This window comes from Nicotiana tomentosiformis, chromosome 12 (genome assembly GCF_000390325.3).
Source record: "Nicotiana tomentosiformis chromosome 12, ASM39032v3, whole genome shotgun sequence".
Classification (NCBI taxonomy): Eukaryota; Viridiplantae; Streptophyta; class Magnoliopsida; order Solanales; family Solanaceae; genus Nicotiana; species Nicotiana tomentosiformis.
The window spans coordinates 101,991,191-102,004,885 of NC_090823.1; positions in this window are offsets into that span (position 1 = coordinate 101,991,191).

The following is a 13,695-nucleotide window of genomic DNA, read 5'->3' on the forward strand; positions in this document are numbered from 1 at the left end:
AATCGGTGCTCGAAGAGTCAGTTGCATTAGGCTGAGCCGGGAGACGTTCTCGAGCGGTTAATTTCGGTGCTCGGGCCTTGGCGATGCAATCATCAATATCAACGATGCTCGCTTTGGACTCCTCCAAGTTTTTTCTCCTCATAAAATACATAGCGTACGTATTTTCAAATACGAGGGAATTCCCTTGGTGTTGTGAGATTTGCCTTAGGTCTGTCAACCTCGGCCTGAAGACCATCCCTCTCAGATCTCGTGGCGACGAGGCTAGAATATAGATCACAGATTGTAGAAAGGTGAAGCATGTTTTTCTCCATGATATTCTTTAATCTTCCTCCATCCCGACCCTCTTTTCCTCGGCGGAATTAGCCTCCTCGGATTTGTAGCTCAAGGCTGCCTCCAAGTTATTCACCTGTTCAACGGAGGCAGACTCGCGCTCGGTAGCAGTAAGAACAACATGTTGAAGCTCATCCCACTTAGCCTTAGAATCTTGGAGATGTGCATGTAACTGAGTGGCTTCTTGCCTATATGCTATCCCTTCTTGCTCACTTTGCTGCAACTGGGCCTCAAGCTCGCCCACTGCAGCAGCCTTTGCCTTCAGCACTAGGAGGCGTGCAACAAGTTGATTCCTTTCGGCTAACAGCTGATCCCATTCGCAGACAAGTCCTTATTTATTGAGAATCAATCTCCGAAGGCCTTCGAAAGCAAGGAAGTTGGCCTACAAAAAGTATATCGAAGGTAGAAACCCCATTACAATAGATAAGTAAAAAACAAGTAATAAGAGAGCAAGTATGATAACACTGCCGCATTATGCATTGCATTATTCAATAGGCACTCCCCCAAAAAAGAGAGTATTTTCTTCTTATCCATCTATGAAGCCAACAACTTCAGGTAGTTGGTAAGCTCCACTGGCCTGGACAGCAGATGACACCCCTTCAAAACCAAAAGAGTGGCACTCCTCCCCCTAGAGGATCTGGAGAAAGGATGAATAATTGTGCCCTAAATTCCCGTGGTCGAGAGACTGGGGAGGAGAAGCACCCTCCTCTCGGGCGTGTGTGGCCGGTGGAGGAGAAGTAGTGCTAATTATTGGTTGCTCATCGACCGAAGGAAGAAGAGGCCCGGGTTCCGACCTCCCGGGACTAGAAATAGCAATAGAGGTCAGGAAGCGACGTCCTCTACTATCTCCATTTCACCCAAAGTGCTCGGACCTCACCTTTGGTTGGGGTTTTAAGCTCTCCCGGTTGAGCACTCGGTTGAGCTGATGAAAATCATTGCCTCCTTTGAAGGGAAGCCCATTCATCACTAGCTTCCCCGTCATATTCAATGACCATTGTGGCCACGACGGCTCAGTTGTGGCCTTCTTTATTTTCTTACATTTATCCCCAGCCGAGGAAGAACGTTGCCTTTTTGGTTGCTTGTTCTCTGGCTGGGGACTCCGGGAGGAAGCACCCCCACCGGAAGCGGATCCGTGAGCATCGCTTCGAGCGAGAGCACTTAGTAATAATCTCGCGGCCTCCGTGGGATCAACCAAAACATCAACCTCAGGGCAGGTGATAGAGCCCTACGGGAGTCCTGAATCAAGCAAAAGATATAGTTAGTGAATTTACTTATGTACATATAGAGGCAGACGAAAGAAGGACTCATTATACCGTGGTTCTTGGCCTTCCACCCATATTTGGGGGCCATCTACTTCCACCGACGAGTTTTTGGCGTTGTAATTTCCATAATCTTCTGAACCCATTGGTCCAGGCCTTCAACCCTTGGTGGTGTCCACCGAGTAGCTGAAACAACGGAAACAAAAAGCCAACAATGACAGGGAATAGTCTCTTTACGAAGGAAAAAGATGAATAAATTACAAACTTACATGAACGATTCCATGATTTGGGAAAGATGGAGTTGTGGCCGGGATGATATCCCTGGTAGCAACGATGACAAACTACTCCATCCATCCACGATCACTGTCATCATCCACGCTGGTGAGAAGGGCGTGGTGGCCGCATTTGCTGAAATTTATTACTCCCCCACGGAAGATTTTGGGGTAGTAGAGATTCATTATGTGTGCCAGAGTTAGGGTTTTTCCCGTCTTCGTGCACAAATGGCATATACAAGCCACTGTTTACCATATAGAAGGGCTTACTTATGCTAAGTAGACCTGGTACCGGTGGCAGAACTCCAAGTTCACGGGGTCGAGTCCTCCGTTCAAAGAAAACAGACCCAAGGTGAAGGGATACATATAGACATACGTAAAACCTTCCTTGGTGAAGATAACCCGCTCTATCAAATACGGAGCAAGGATATTAAGGTCTGTGCAGTTTCAGTCCTGCATCACAGTAGGAATACTGGAAGGGCGAATAGAGGAGGGATACCTGCTAACGGCCCAAGTCTGTGAAGACACAGAGGGGAACTTCTCTTGGAAGTCATTGATGATACTTAGGTGCTTGTGTTTAATGGTGCTCACCGTGGGAGAATCATCATCAATATCAATCTCTTTGTCTTTGTTTCTCTTCGGGACTCCACCGAAGAGAAGACCAGAGTTTTTGAAAGTCAGTAAAAGAAGTCATGGTAGTAAAAAGATAGTGAAGATTTTTGAAGAAAGTCAGAAAAAGATGAAAGCAGAAGGAGGTTACGTGCAAAGAAGATGATGAACTTATGAAAGTTTTGGAAGTGAAAGAAGTAAAATTATGAGTTTAAATAAAGATATAGACGACGAAAATTGTGATCATGATTACCTCGAGAACCGGCAAAAATATTGCTAAATCGTGGGGTAACATGTGTTCATGGTATTAAATGCGAGAAGACGTGCGTCCTTTCAAGTGTTAGAGACTGTTCAGAAGATTTCTCGCCGTGAAAGGGATCTTCACTAACTTCCAGGTGACACAACGATATGCCATCGAAAAGCAGGGGGACTATCTATATAGGGTAAAAATGGTTTTTATTAAATGATCGAATAGTGGCGTGACACGTAGAACCGAAGACAGGTAGAAAGTAAATCAAATAACAATCAGTATCGAGAACAATAACTGCAGTTGGCATAGGATAGACCTCGAAGGGAGCATGATCAATGTGAGCAGATCGAATGTTTGCCATCGGATAATATTCAATGAAGAATATTCCCTGGCATTAAATGGGCAGCCGTTGCAAAGAATATTTACATTCATGGCCTGCCGTTACATATTCATCAATGGCCCCTTTATTGTCATTTAAGAGGGGCTTGATCCTAGGACCTTGTTTCCCTAGGTATAGCTATAAATAATAGACTCGACAACCATTGTAAGACATGAAATTCTTGGCAAAACATATGCTATATTCCATTTTCAAGCTCAATAAAATAACTTTATTTGCTCTTTACATTATTCTTATTTCTGTTCTCGGAGGCATTGCTCTTGGAACCAAGATTGTCATTTCCTTTGATTTTAATCGCTAAGTCTTATTTTTAATCTTGTTTATTTATCATTTTGGATCAAATCAGTTCGTTTGTCTATAAATCACGTAACAAATTCAACTGTACCATTTTATGGGTAAACAACCTTCAACTTTTTCTGCCGGTTCACGTAGTCCATTTTTGTGGAGTAATATTAATACTATTAAAATAAAATACTGAGTAAATGATTGTACATGAAAGAATAAAATACATGTTTACATTAATGATCAATATTGATTATCATATGGTGGCTTCTTTGCCAGTGTTAAGGTTATGAGGTACAAACATGTAATTAAGCGTATCTCGCCTAATAAGAGGATATTCATAATGTTTGTTCCGTTCATCTATTTTGGCTACTCTGCCATAATCAAACAATTTGCATCAATATTGATTGTCACGATCCAAAATCCACTATAGGTCGTGATGGCGCCCAATGTCACCGTTAGGCAAGCCAACACTTAATTATTCATTTTTATTTTTTTTAAAATCACGAATCTTATTTAGATAGAGTGATCAGTGCATTAAAATAAATTGTAGTTACGTATAATTTAATTAAAAGTAATAAGTAAAAGTGTACCAATATAAAATAATTCATAACAATTCTAAAACACCCCCAAAACCAGGTGTTACAAGTGCATAAGCATCTACTAGAAGGTACTATAACAATACAACATCTGTCTGAAATACAAGTTAGACAAAAAAAATATAAATAACTCTGATAGAGACTCCGTATGCTGCAGATCATAACATGAGATGCAGCTCACCATAAAGTCCCGCAATAGCTGCGCCTTTGCGCCCAAAAGACCACCAGAAATATATACCTGAACAATAAGTGCAGAAGTGTAGCATGAGTACGTAAATCAACGCGTACCCAGTAAGTATCTAGCCTAACCCCGAAGAAGTAGTAACAGGGGGTCGACATTGACACTTACCAGTAGTCCAATAAATCAAGCACAATAGAAAGTAAATAAGTATGAGGCATGGTAAATAAACAGTGTAAACAAATATGGATACGTGGTACGATCCTCCTCTGAACAGTAAACAAAAACTCTTAATTATCGGTTACCTCCTCAACTAGAGTATATATATATCCCCACCAGATAGGTCATCACAATTTAAATCAGGAAAACTCATGGATACACTGGCTTCTTGTCAAATATTACGTATGATTCTGCCGAGGCGAACGACCCGATCCCATAAGAGTGTTTCATGAAGTTGCCGAGGCGAACAACCCGATCCCATAAGAGTATTTTATAGAAATGCCGAGGCTAACGACCCGATCCCATAAGAATGTGATACATGATACTGCTGAGGCGAACGTTCGGATCCCATGAGAATATGATACTGCCAAGGCAAACGGCCCGATCCCATAATAGTATGATATGTCGAGGCGAACGACCCGATCCTATAAGAATATTATATTGCCGAGGCGAACGGCCCAATCCCACAAGAGTATGATACTGCCGAGGCGAACGACCTGATCCCATAAGAATATGATATTGCCGAGGCGAACAGTTCGATCCTATAAGAATGTGTTACAATATCCTGGCGAGGCGAACGACCCGATCCCATACGAGTGTGTTACAATATACTGCCAAGGCGAACGTCCCGATCCCATAAGAATAAGAAGCTTTAACGGGTCCTTGACCCCACTCACGAATATACGTGTGAGTTATGAAATTTGAAAAAGCTTTTCGATGAAAACGCACAACGTGGGAAAAATCCGTAGGGGAAGCAAAATCATTCCGCGGCTAATCAAGTAGCTCGTCAAATCTCTACAATAGCGAGTCCATCACTCTACGTAAGCCTAGTCTCAGGTCGTAACGCAAAATAAAGGAATTAAGCAGGAAAGGATGACTCAATTAGTACAATTAAAGCATGGCGTGAACCTAAGTATACCCGGACATAACCAGGAATGCTAGCATACGCATGGACACTCGTCACCTCATACGTGCGCAGCTCCTACAACATGTAGCATATAACAAGAAAACACCTACGGGGTAAATTCCCCTCATAAGGTTAGACATGAGACTTACTTGGCTCCGAAGTTCTATAACCAGCTCCAATGCCTCTCTAACTCCTCGACTCATAGCCAAACGATCCGAAACTAGTCAAATATTATATAATCAAATCAATATATACTCAAAAGTTCATAATTTAGCTATTAGAGTAATTATCCAACCAAAATTGGAAGATTCTTAAAATTCGCCCCCAGGCCCACATTCCCGGATTCCAAAAATATTTGAAGATAAACATTACCCATAACACCACGAACTCAAATATATAATTTATCCTAATTCCATTTCCAAAATCGTGGTCAAAATCCAAAATTATAAATTCTAGGTTTTTCCCTTAAAATCCCACAATTTTCATGAATTTTTCATGTTTAATCCATATATAACTCACGTATTTAACTTGTAATAAGTGGGAATCACTTACCTCGTGTTGCTTGATGAATAACTCCTCAAAATAGCTCCCCATATTCGGCCATCCAAGTGAAAAATGAGAGAAATGAGAGCTACGTCTCAATTTAAAAGCACCCTTTGCCCAATGATATTTCGCACCTGCGGCCACAGAGTCTCACGTGCGACCCCGCACGTGCAGAAAAATCCATCACAGGTGTGGTTCCCTCTAAGCCCAGGCAAATCCGCTCCTGCGGTCTCGCTTCTGAGGAGCATTGGCCGCTCCTGCGAGCCGGCTTCCGTGACACATGAACGCACCTGCGGCCCAGATTTCGCATCTGCGGTGCCTCTTCTGCTTCTGCGGATGCGCACCTGCACGCCAAACTCCTCACCTGCGAGCCTCCCCCTGGCTGGCCTCTTCGCTTCTGCGATGACTCCCTTCGCACCTACGTGTCCGCACCTGCGACCAATCCTATTGCAGGTGCGGCGACACCAGACTTCAGCAGCAACAACATGTCCTCAAATCCAAGTTTCAATCCGTTTCAAACCCGAGGCCCCCAGGACCCCATCCAAACGTACCAACACATCCCAAAACACGATATGGACTTAGTTGAAGCCTCGATTCATGTCAAACAACATCAAAATTACGACTCGACGATCGAAACCTTTCTTTAACTTTCAAGCATTCAAACTTCACCGAACGCATCCGAATTACACTTAAACATCCCAGAATGATGCCAAATTTTGCGTGCAAGTCACAATTCACGATACGAACCTATTCCAAGGCTCGAAACCCCAAATGGACATCGATAACGCCAAAATTCACTTCAAATCAAACTTAAGAAATTTCTAAACTTTCAAAAATGCCAACCTTCCATAATAAGCGTCGAAATGCTCCCGGACCACCCGATACTCAATCCGAACATACACCCAAGTTCGAAATCATCATACGAACCTATTGGAACATTCAAATTCCAATTCGGAGGTCGTTTACTCAAAATTCAAACCTTGGTCAACTCTTCCAACTTAAAGCTTCCGAATTGAGAATTTTCCTTCCGAAACAACTCCGAACTTCCCGAAATTCAATTCCGACCACACATACAAGTCATGATACATGAATTGAAGCTACTCAAGGCCTCAAACCGCCGAACGACGCGCTAGAGTACAAAACGAACGGTCAGGTACATTGATAATCCTTCTTGATAGTGCAAATGTAAAGTTAACCAACTAAAAGAATATATTGCGTTATATAAAATCCAATATTGAGATTGTTTGACCCTTCGTAATCCTCCACGTGTTGGACTTCATCCCACTGTAAGTGATTTCTCTGCTTTCATCCTTGTCGGTGCTCAAGTACTATATTGCTTTCTAACGTCTAATTGCTCTGTTAGCTATATCATAAAGTCCGATATACAGCGTGCTTTGAGAAATCTTTCTTCAGGCCATTTGTAAGAAGATCAAATTTTTCTTTACGGCTCACTCTGTTAGACAAGTTAATATAAAGTTCTTCTAAACTTTTTTTTCCAGATAACACCATAGATTTTTGATAATATTTCTTTGGCTTCTAGTTGATAAAACTATCCTAAAAAATAGTGAACTTTAGAAACTAAGTGTAACACTAAAGTCTATATGTGTGCTAAAATTTTGGTGTTACACCTAAGATTAGGCCAGAAATGGGAAGATCTAGAATAATAAAAATATTTATGCCGTCTGAATAAGATACTTAGATGACATAGAGGAAATTTACTTCATTATGATGCCGGTCACCAATCTCTAAGCTATATGCTCGTGCATTTCATCTAACATATGAAACGTTCATTTGGTCTATATATGATATAATTCCAGTTTTCTGTGACCCTCTGGTACTGATCATACTATATGTTTCCTCATCTCTATTACCAAAGATTAATATTAAATCCAACTATTTTCACTAAAAGATACTTACATCTTGCAAGCCCTTCAAATAATGTGTATATGGGGATAACACGAACACAACAAACTATTAGATTCCTATTCAAGTGCCATCGAATTAGTTTCTTTTGGTAATTCCTTATAATTGTGGAAGAATCACAACTAAAGTTCTTGCTAAGATACGTCATAATCATGTACATATTCAGATCATGACGTATTTTCTAGTATGCTCTGTTAGACAAGAGTGAGTTGCTTTAGTGCTAAGCACCCTCCACTTCCAACTAAGAGGTTGTGAGTTCGAGTCACCCCAAGAGCAAGGTGGGGAGTTCTTGGAGAGAGGGAGCCGAGCATCTATCGGAAACAGCCTCTCTACCCCAGGATAGAGGTAAGGTCTGCGTACACACTACCCTCCCCAGACCCCACTAGTGGGATTATACTGAGTTGTTGTTGTTGTTGTTGTTGTCTGTTGTGTAAAATTGACCAAGTATATCTCTTAATAACACCAATCAGAAACTACAATAATAGCTATTTTAGTTTATGAGAGGATGACTAATCTCCATTTTAATATTTTGGCTTCATAAAAATAAACTCAATTATAATTAGAGAATATAATCGAGAGCAAATCTATATTTTGTCCATTATTATTAAGGCAGAAAATCAAAGACAACAGAGAAACAGAGAAAACTAAGACCAAAATATCTTAAACTCAATTAAACACTAAATCTCTAAATTACAATAAAATTGTAAAAGTAGATGTAGAAACCAATTAAAATGAGACATGAGAAGTTCCACAAATATAAACATCTTCTGAAGTGAACTTACAAATTAATTTCGTTAGAGAAGATATGGCCGAGAACCCAGAAACATTGTTGGGCGGAATTTGATTGACGATATGTACATGGGCAATGATGCCCATACGCAACGTGCTTTGAGAAATCTTCCTTCTGGCCATTAAGAAGATCAAGCTTTTTGTTTAGGATCTAGCACTAGATCAAAAAGCGGTTTTAGCGGCAATACAAAACGACTTTAGCAGTAATAACAATTGCCGCTATATCTTTTACCGGCCATTGGTGTTTAGCCACTGAAGTCGGATCGGCAAAGACTTTAGCGGCCTTTCTAACAAAAGCTGGTAAAAGGTATGATTTATTATCGCTAAAAATTATTATCTTTAACGACAATTATTTACGGCAATTATAATGGATGCTAAATCCAATTCAAAACGGCTAATTATACTCCTTTAGTATCCATTTATATAGCCGCTAAATTCAAAATAATTACCGCTAAAAGTTTGTATGCGGCAATTATAATGGCTGCTAAATTCAATCCAAAACGGCTAATTATACTCCTTTGGAATCCATTTATACAGCCGCTAAATTCAAAATAATTGCCGCTAAAAGTTTGCATCTTTAACGGCAATTAGTTTGTGGCAATTAAAATGGCTATAGTATCCCTTCTAAAAACATCTTAGTTTTCTCTTTTAGCGTCCATTTTAATGGCTATTATGTTTAACTAAATTGCCGCTAAAAATCAATATCTTTAACAAAAATTAATTTCCAGTAATTATAATGGCTACAATATCCCCGGTGAAAACATCTTAGCTTGCCCTTTTATCGTCCAATTTTATAGCTGGTGTATCCAGCTAAATTAGCGCTATAAGTCACAAGCGCTAATAGAAATAGTTTAGCCATCATTAATAATACTTACTACATTCGTCTAGAATATTATCCAAATAATAAAATATATTAATATGTGACGACCCAATTCCCACCGGAGCCGCGACGACGCCTAACGCTACTTGCTAGGCAAGCCAACATTTAGATTTGTAATTTATTCATATATATTTCAAATAGATGTTATATTTATTTTCATATCAGCTTTATAAATCCCAGTCTTAGATGCTCACGACTTGTACTACCACTCCTTGGATTATTGTATGCGAATTCAGTTATTTCATTTATTGATTTCTTATTATTTTCATTAGAACTGTGTTGTTTGTCTTACCTAGCAGCCCCAAATTTGACTAACTCCCTAAATTTCCAAACATTTCGTCAGAGTTTCCCTTGTAATTAGGTCTATTCACCTGTAAGAGAGCCCCAGAAACACATCCTAACAACATATACATAATCCAACGACGTAACATAATACAAAACAACACCAACTGTGTCCTCATAAGCAATATATTTAAAGAAAGGAACACCCTTTAACGCCAATTGTTCAAATGATACAAAATTCATAGAAAGTAAGTCTTAAAATTTTGTTTCCTAGATCACAATTTTATAAATACATGGTCATTCAAACAAATAAGGATACTTTTTCTTTATCTATTCCTCGGCCTCCCAAGTAGCCTCTTCAATCTGTTGCTTTCGCCATAATACTTTTACGGAGGTAATTTCTTTATTTCTCAATTTTCGGATTTGCTGATCAATAATAGAAACCGAAATCTCTTCGTAAGTCAATTTCTCATTTACCGCAATAGTCTCAACCGGAACAATGAGTGTATGATCTCCAACTACTTTCTTTAATATAGACACATGAAACACCGGGTGCACTAATGACATTTTAGGTGGTAGCTCAAGATTGTACGCCACCTTACCAATCCTATGAATGAATGTATACGGTCCGACATACCTCGGACTCAATTTTCCTTTCTTACCAAATCGCATTACACCCTTCATGGGGGAACTTTCAAGAATACCCAATCATATTCTTTGAACTCCAAATCCCTACGACAAACATCCGAATAGGATTTTTGATGACTCTGAGCAGTCTTCAACTGCTCCTTAATGATTTTAACTTTTTCCAAAGGCTGATGCATGAGATCTGGCCCTATCAACTCTGCTTCCCCAATTTCAAACCACCCTATAGGAGATCTACATCTCCTACCATATAAAGCCTCGAACGGTGCCATCTGAATGCTAGCATGATAGCTATTATTGTATGCAAATACTATAAGTGGTAAATGATCATCCCAGCTATATTTGAAGTCTAGCACACAAGCACGCAACATATCCTCATGCATTTGAATAGTCCATTCTGCCTGCTCATCAGTCTGCGGGTGAAAGGGTGTACTAAGATTCACCTGAGTGCCCAAACCTTGCTGAAATTTCTTCCAAAACTTAGTAGTGAATTGTGCTCCCCGATCAGATATGATAGAAAGTGGGGTGCCATGCAACATGACTATTTCTTTGATATATAACTGAGCATACTGCTCTGATGTGTCGGTAGACATAACCGACAAAAAGTGTGTTGATTTTGTGAGTCGATCCACAATCACCCAAATTGAGTCAAACTTGCGCGGAGTGCGCGGTAATCCTACCACAAAGTCCATATTAATCATTTTCCACTTTCACATTGGAATTTCTATGTTTTATGCCAACCCACCAGGCCTTTGGTGTTTGGCCTTCACTTGCTCACTATTCGGACATTTTGCAACAAAGTCCACCACATTCCTCTTTATATCATTCCACCAATAGACTTCCTTAAGATCATGATACATTTTTGTAGAACCTGGGTGCACAGAATACCTAGAAGTGTGAGCTTCAGTCAAAATTCTTTCACGGATACCATCCACATTTGGAACACATAATCACACTTGGTACCTTATTGCACCATCATCCATGCCAAGAGAAAAGGCCATGGTCTTATGTTTATGAATTCCCTCTTTCAATTGCACCAACAATAGATCGTTGTATTGCTTCTCTTTGACTTCCAAAACAAGCGATGATTCAGCCTTATTCTGCACAATTACCCCTCCTTCACTAGAGTCCGCAATACGAACTCCCAAACTAGCCAATCGATGAACTTCCTTGGCCAACGGCCTTTCACATGCCTCCAAGTGAGCCAAACTATTCAAAATAACAATGAGCTTAAAAAATAGAACTTAATAAATCTCAACAACATAAATAACATGAAATAACTAAGAAAGAGCATTGCAATACTACCACAACCATTGATGGTAGGATAGGAACTTATGTTTTTAACTATATTTCACACTTTTAGTACTACACTTTTATATTATTTGAGCCTATTTATTAGTACTTTGCACTTATTACGTGTGTTATGTTGTGTAGGATATGATTTCAAGTGAAAAAGCAAGTATGAAGCTAATTTTGAGTGAAAAAGAAAGTATGGAGCTAACATGGATGATTTGGAGCTTTGAAATCTGAGTAGAAGCCCAAAAAATTAAGTCGGGATCACGTTCGGGGGTCGAGGACTAAGTATGGACATCTAGAAGTGAGAAAAAAGATTACTCTGAGAAAAATGCACAACCGCGCCGCAGGGCGCTAGTGATAAATTCCTACAGAGTGAAAAAATTAACTCTCTGAAAATTCTCACTGATGTGGCGCATGGCGTGCCGCGCTAGTGTATTTTTGCGGTCCAATTGTCCCACTTCGACTTGAAAAAGGTAGTTTCATTCGGGCCCGTTCATACATGGTATAAATACATCAAAAACACGATTTTTGGAGGACTTTTGACCTTGGAAGCTTTTGGAGAGTATTGGAGTCTACAAGACACAAGATTTCATCATCTTTCCATCAATTCAATACAAGAGTTTGGATTATAACGTTAGATTGATGTTTTGTTACTCTTTAATTATATTTGTGATGACTTTCCCCATGATTATGGAGTAGTTTCCCTTAGAATTTGACGGATATGGTGTTTTGATTGATATTTGTGCATTTTAACTCTAGTTCTTTGCTTGAATTCATTTATGGAGCTTTGAATTGTAACGACCCGGCCGGTCGTTTTGAGAATTTAAGTCCCGTCTGGTGGCATAAGTCCCTGAGCAGCTTCATATTATATGTATTGACTTGTGTGCGTGGTTGAATTCGATTACCGGATCTTTCAGAGTGATTTGGGATACTTAGTCCCTAAAACGGAAGCTTAAGTCTTAGGATTTCGACCGTAGTCGGAACTATGTGAAGACGACTCAGGAATGGAGTTCCGTCGGTTCCATTAGCTCCGTTGGGTGATTTTGGACTTAGGAGCGTGTCCGGACTGTAAATCCGAGGTCTGTAGCTGATTTAGGCTTGAAATGGCGAAAGTCAAATTTTTGGACATTTGGATCGGAAGTGGACTTTTTGATATCGGGGTCGGAATGTGATTCTGAGAGTTGGAACAACTCCGTTATGTTATTTGGAACTTCCTTGTAAAATTTGACATCATTCCGGGTTGATTTGATAGGTTTCAGCACGGGTTTTAGAAGTTGAAAGATTTGAAAATTTATAAGTTCAATTCGTGATGCGATTCTTAGTTTAAAAGTTGTTTGATGTGATTTGAGAACTCGAGCAGGTCCGTGTTAGGGTATAGAACTTGTTGGTATGTTTGGACGGGGTCCCGAGGGCCCCGGGTGTTTTTCGGACGAGTTGCGAATGATTTCCATAGTTTTGGGGAGGTCTGAGTTCTGGTGTAATCGCACCTGCGGACCTTGGGCGCAAGTGCGATGGTTGCAGGTGCGAAGATGGAGGCGCAAGTGCGAGAAGAGCTGGACTTGGCAGTCTCCGCAGGTGTGGAGAATTTGTGCGCATCAGTGGACTCGCACGTGCGGAGATGGAAGCGCAGATGCGAGAATTGAGAGTTAGCCTGGGGTCGCAGGTGGGAGGAAGTTTCGCATCTGTGATGCTCGCGGATGCGCAGAAGGCTCGCAGATGCGGAGGCTGTGGGAGTTAGTGACTTCTGTAGGTGCGACTGGTTAGACCACAGGTGCGGTATGCGCATGTGCGAGAAATGATCGCAGGTGCGAGGATCGCTGGGCAGAAAGGGGTTGGAATCGAGGGTTAGTTCATTTTCACTCCATTTTTTATTTTTAGCTCGGGAGAAGGCGATTCTTTGAGGGATTTTTAGAGGAATATTGTGGGTAACGATATCTTACTCGAATTTGGTTTTATTGTATTAATCTATAGTTGTTTATCCATTTAAATTCGGATTTTTTGAGGTTGAAATTGGGAAAAATTTGAAGAACTTCTT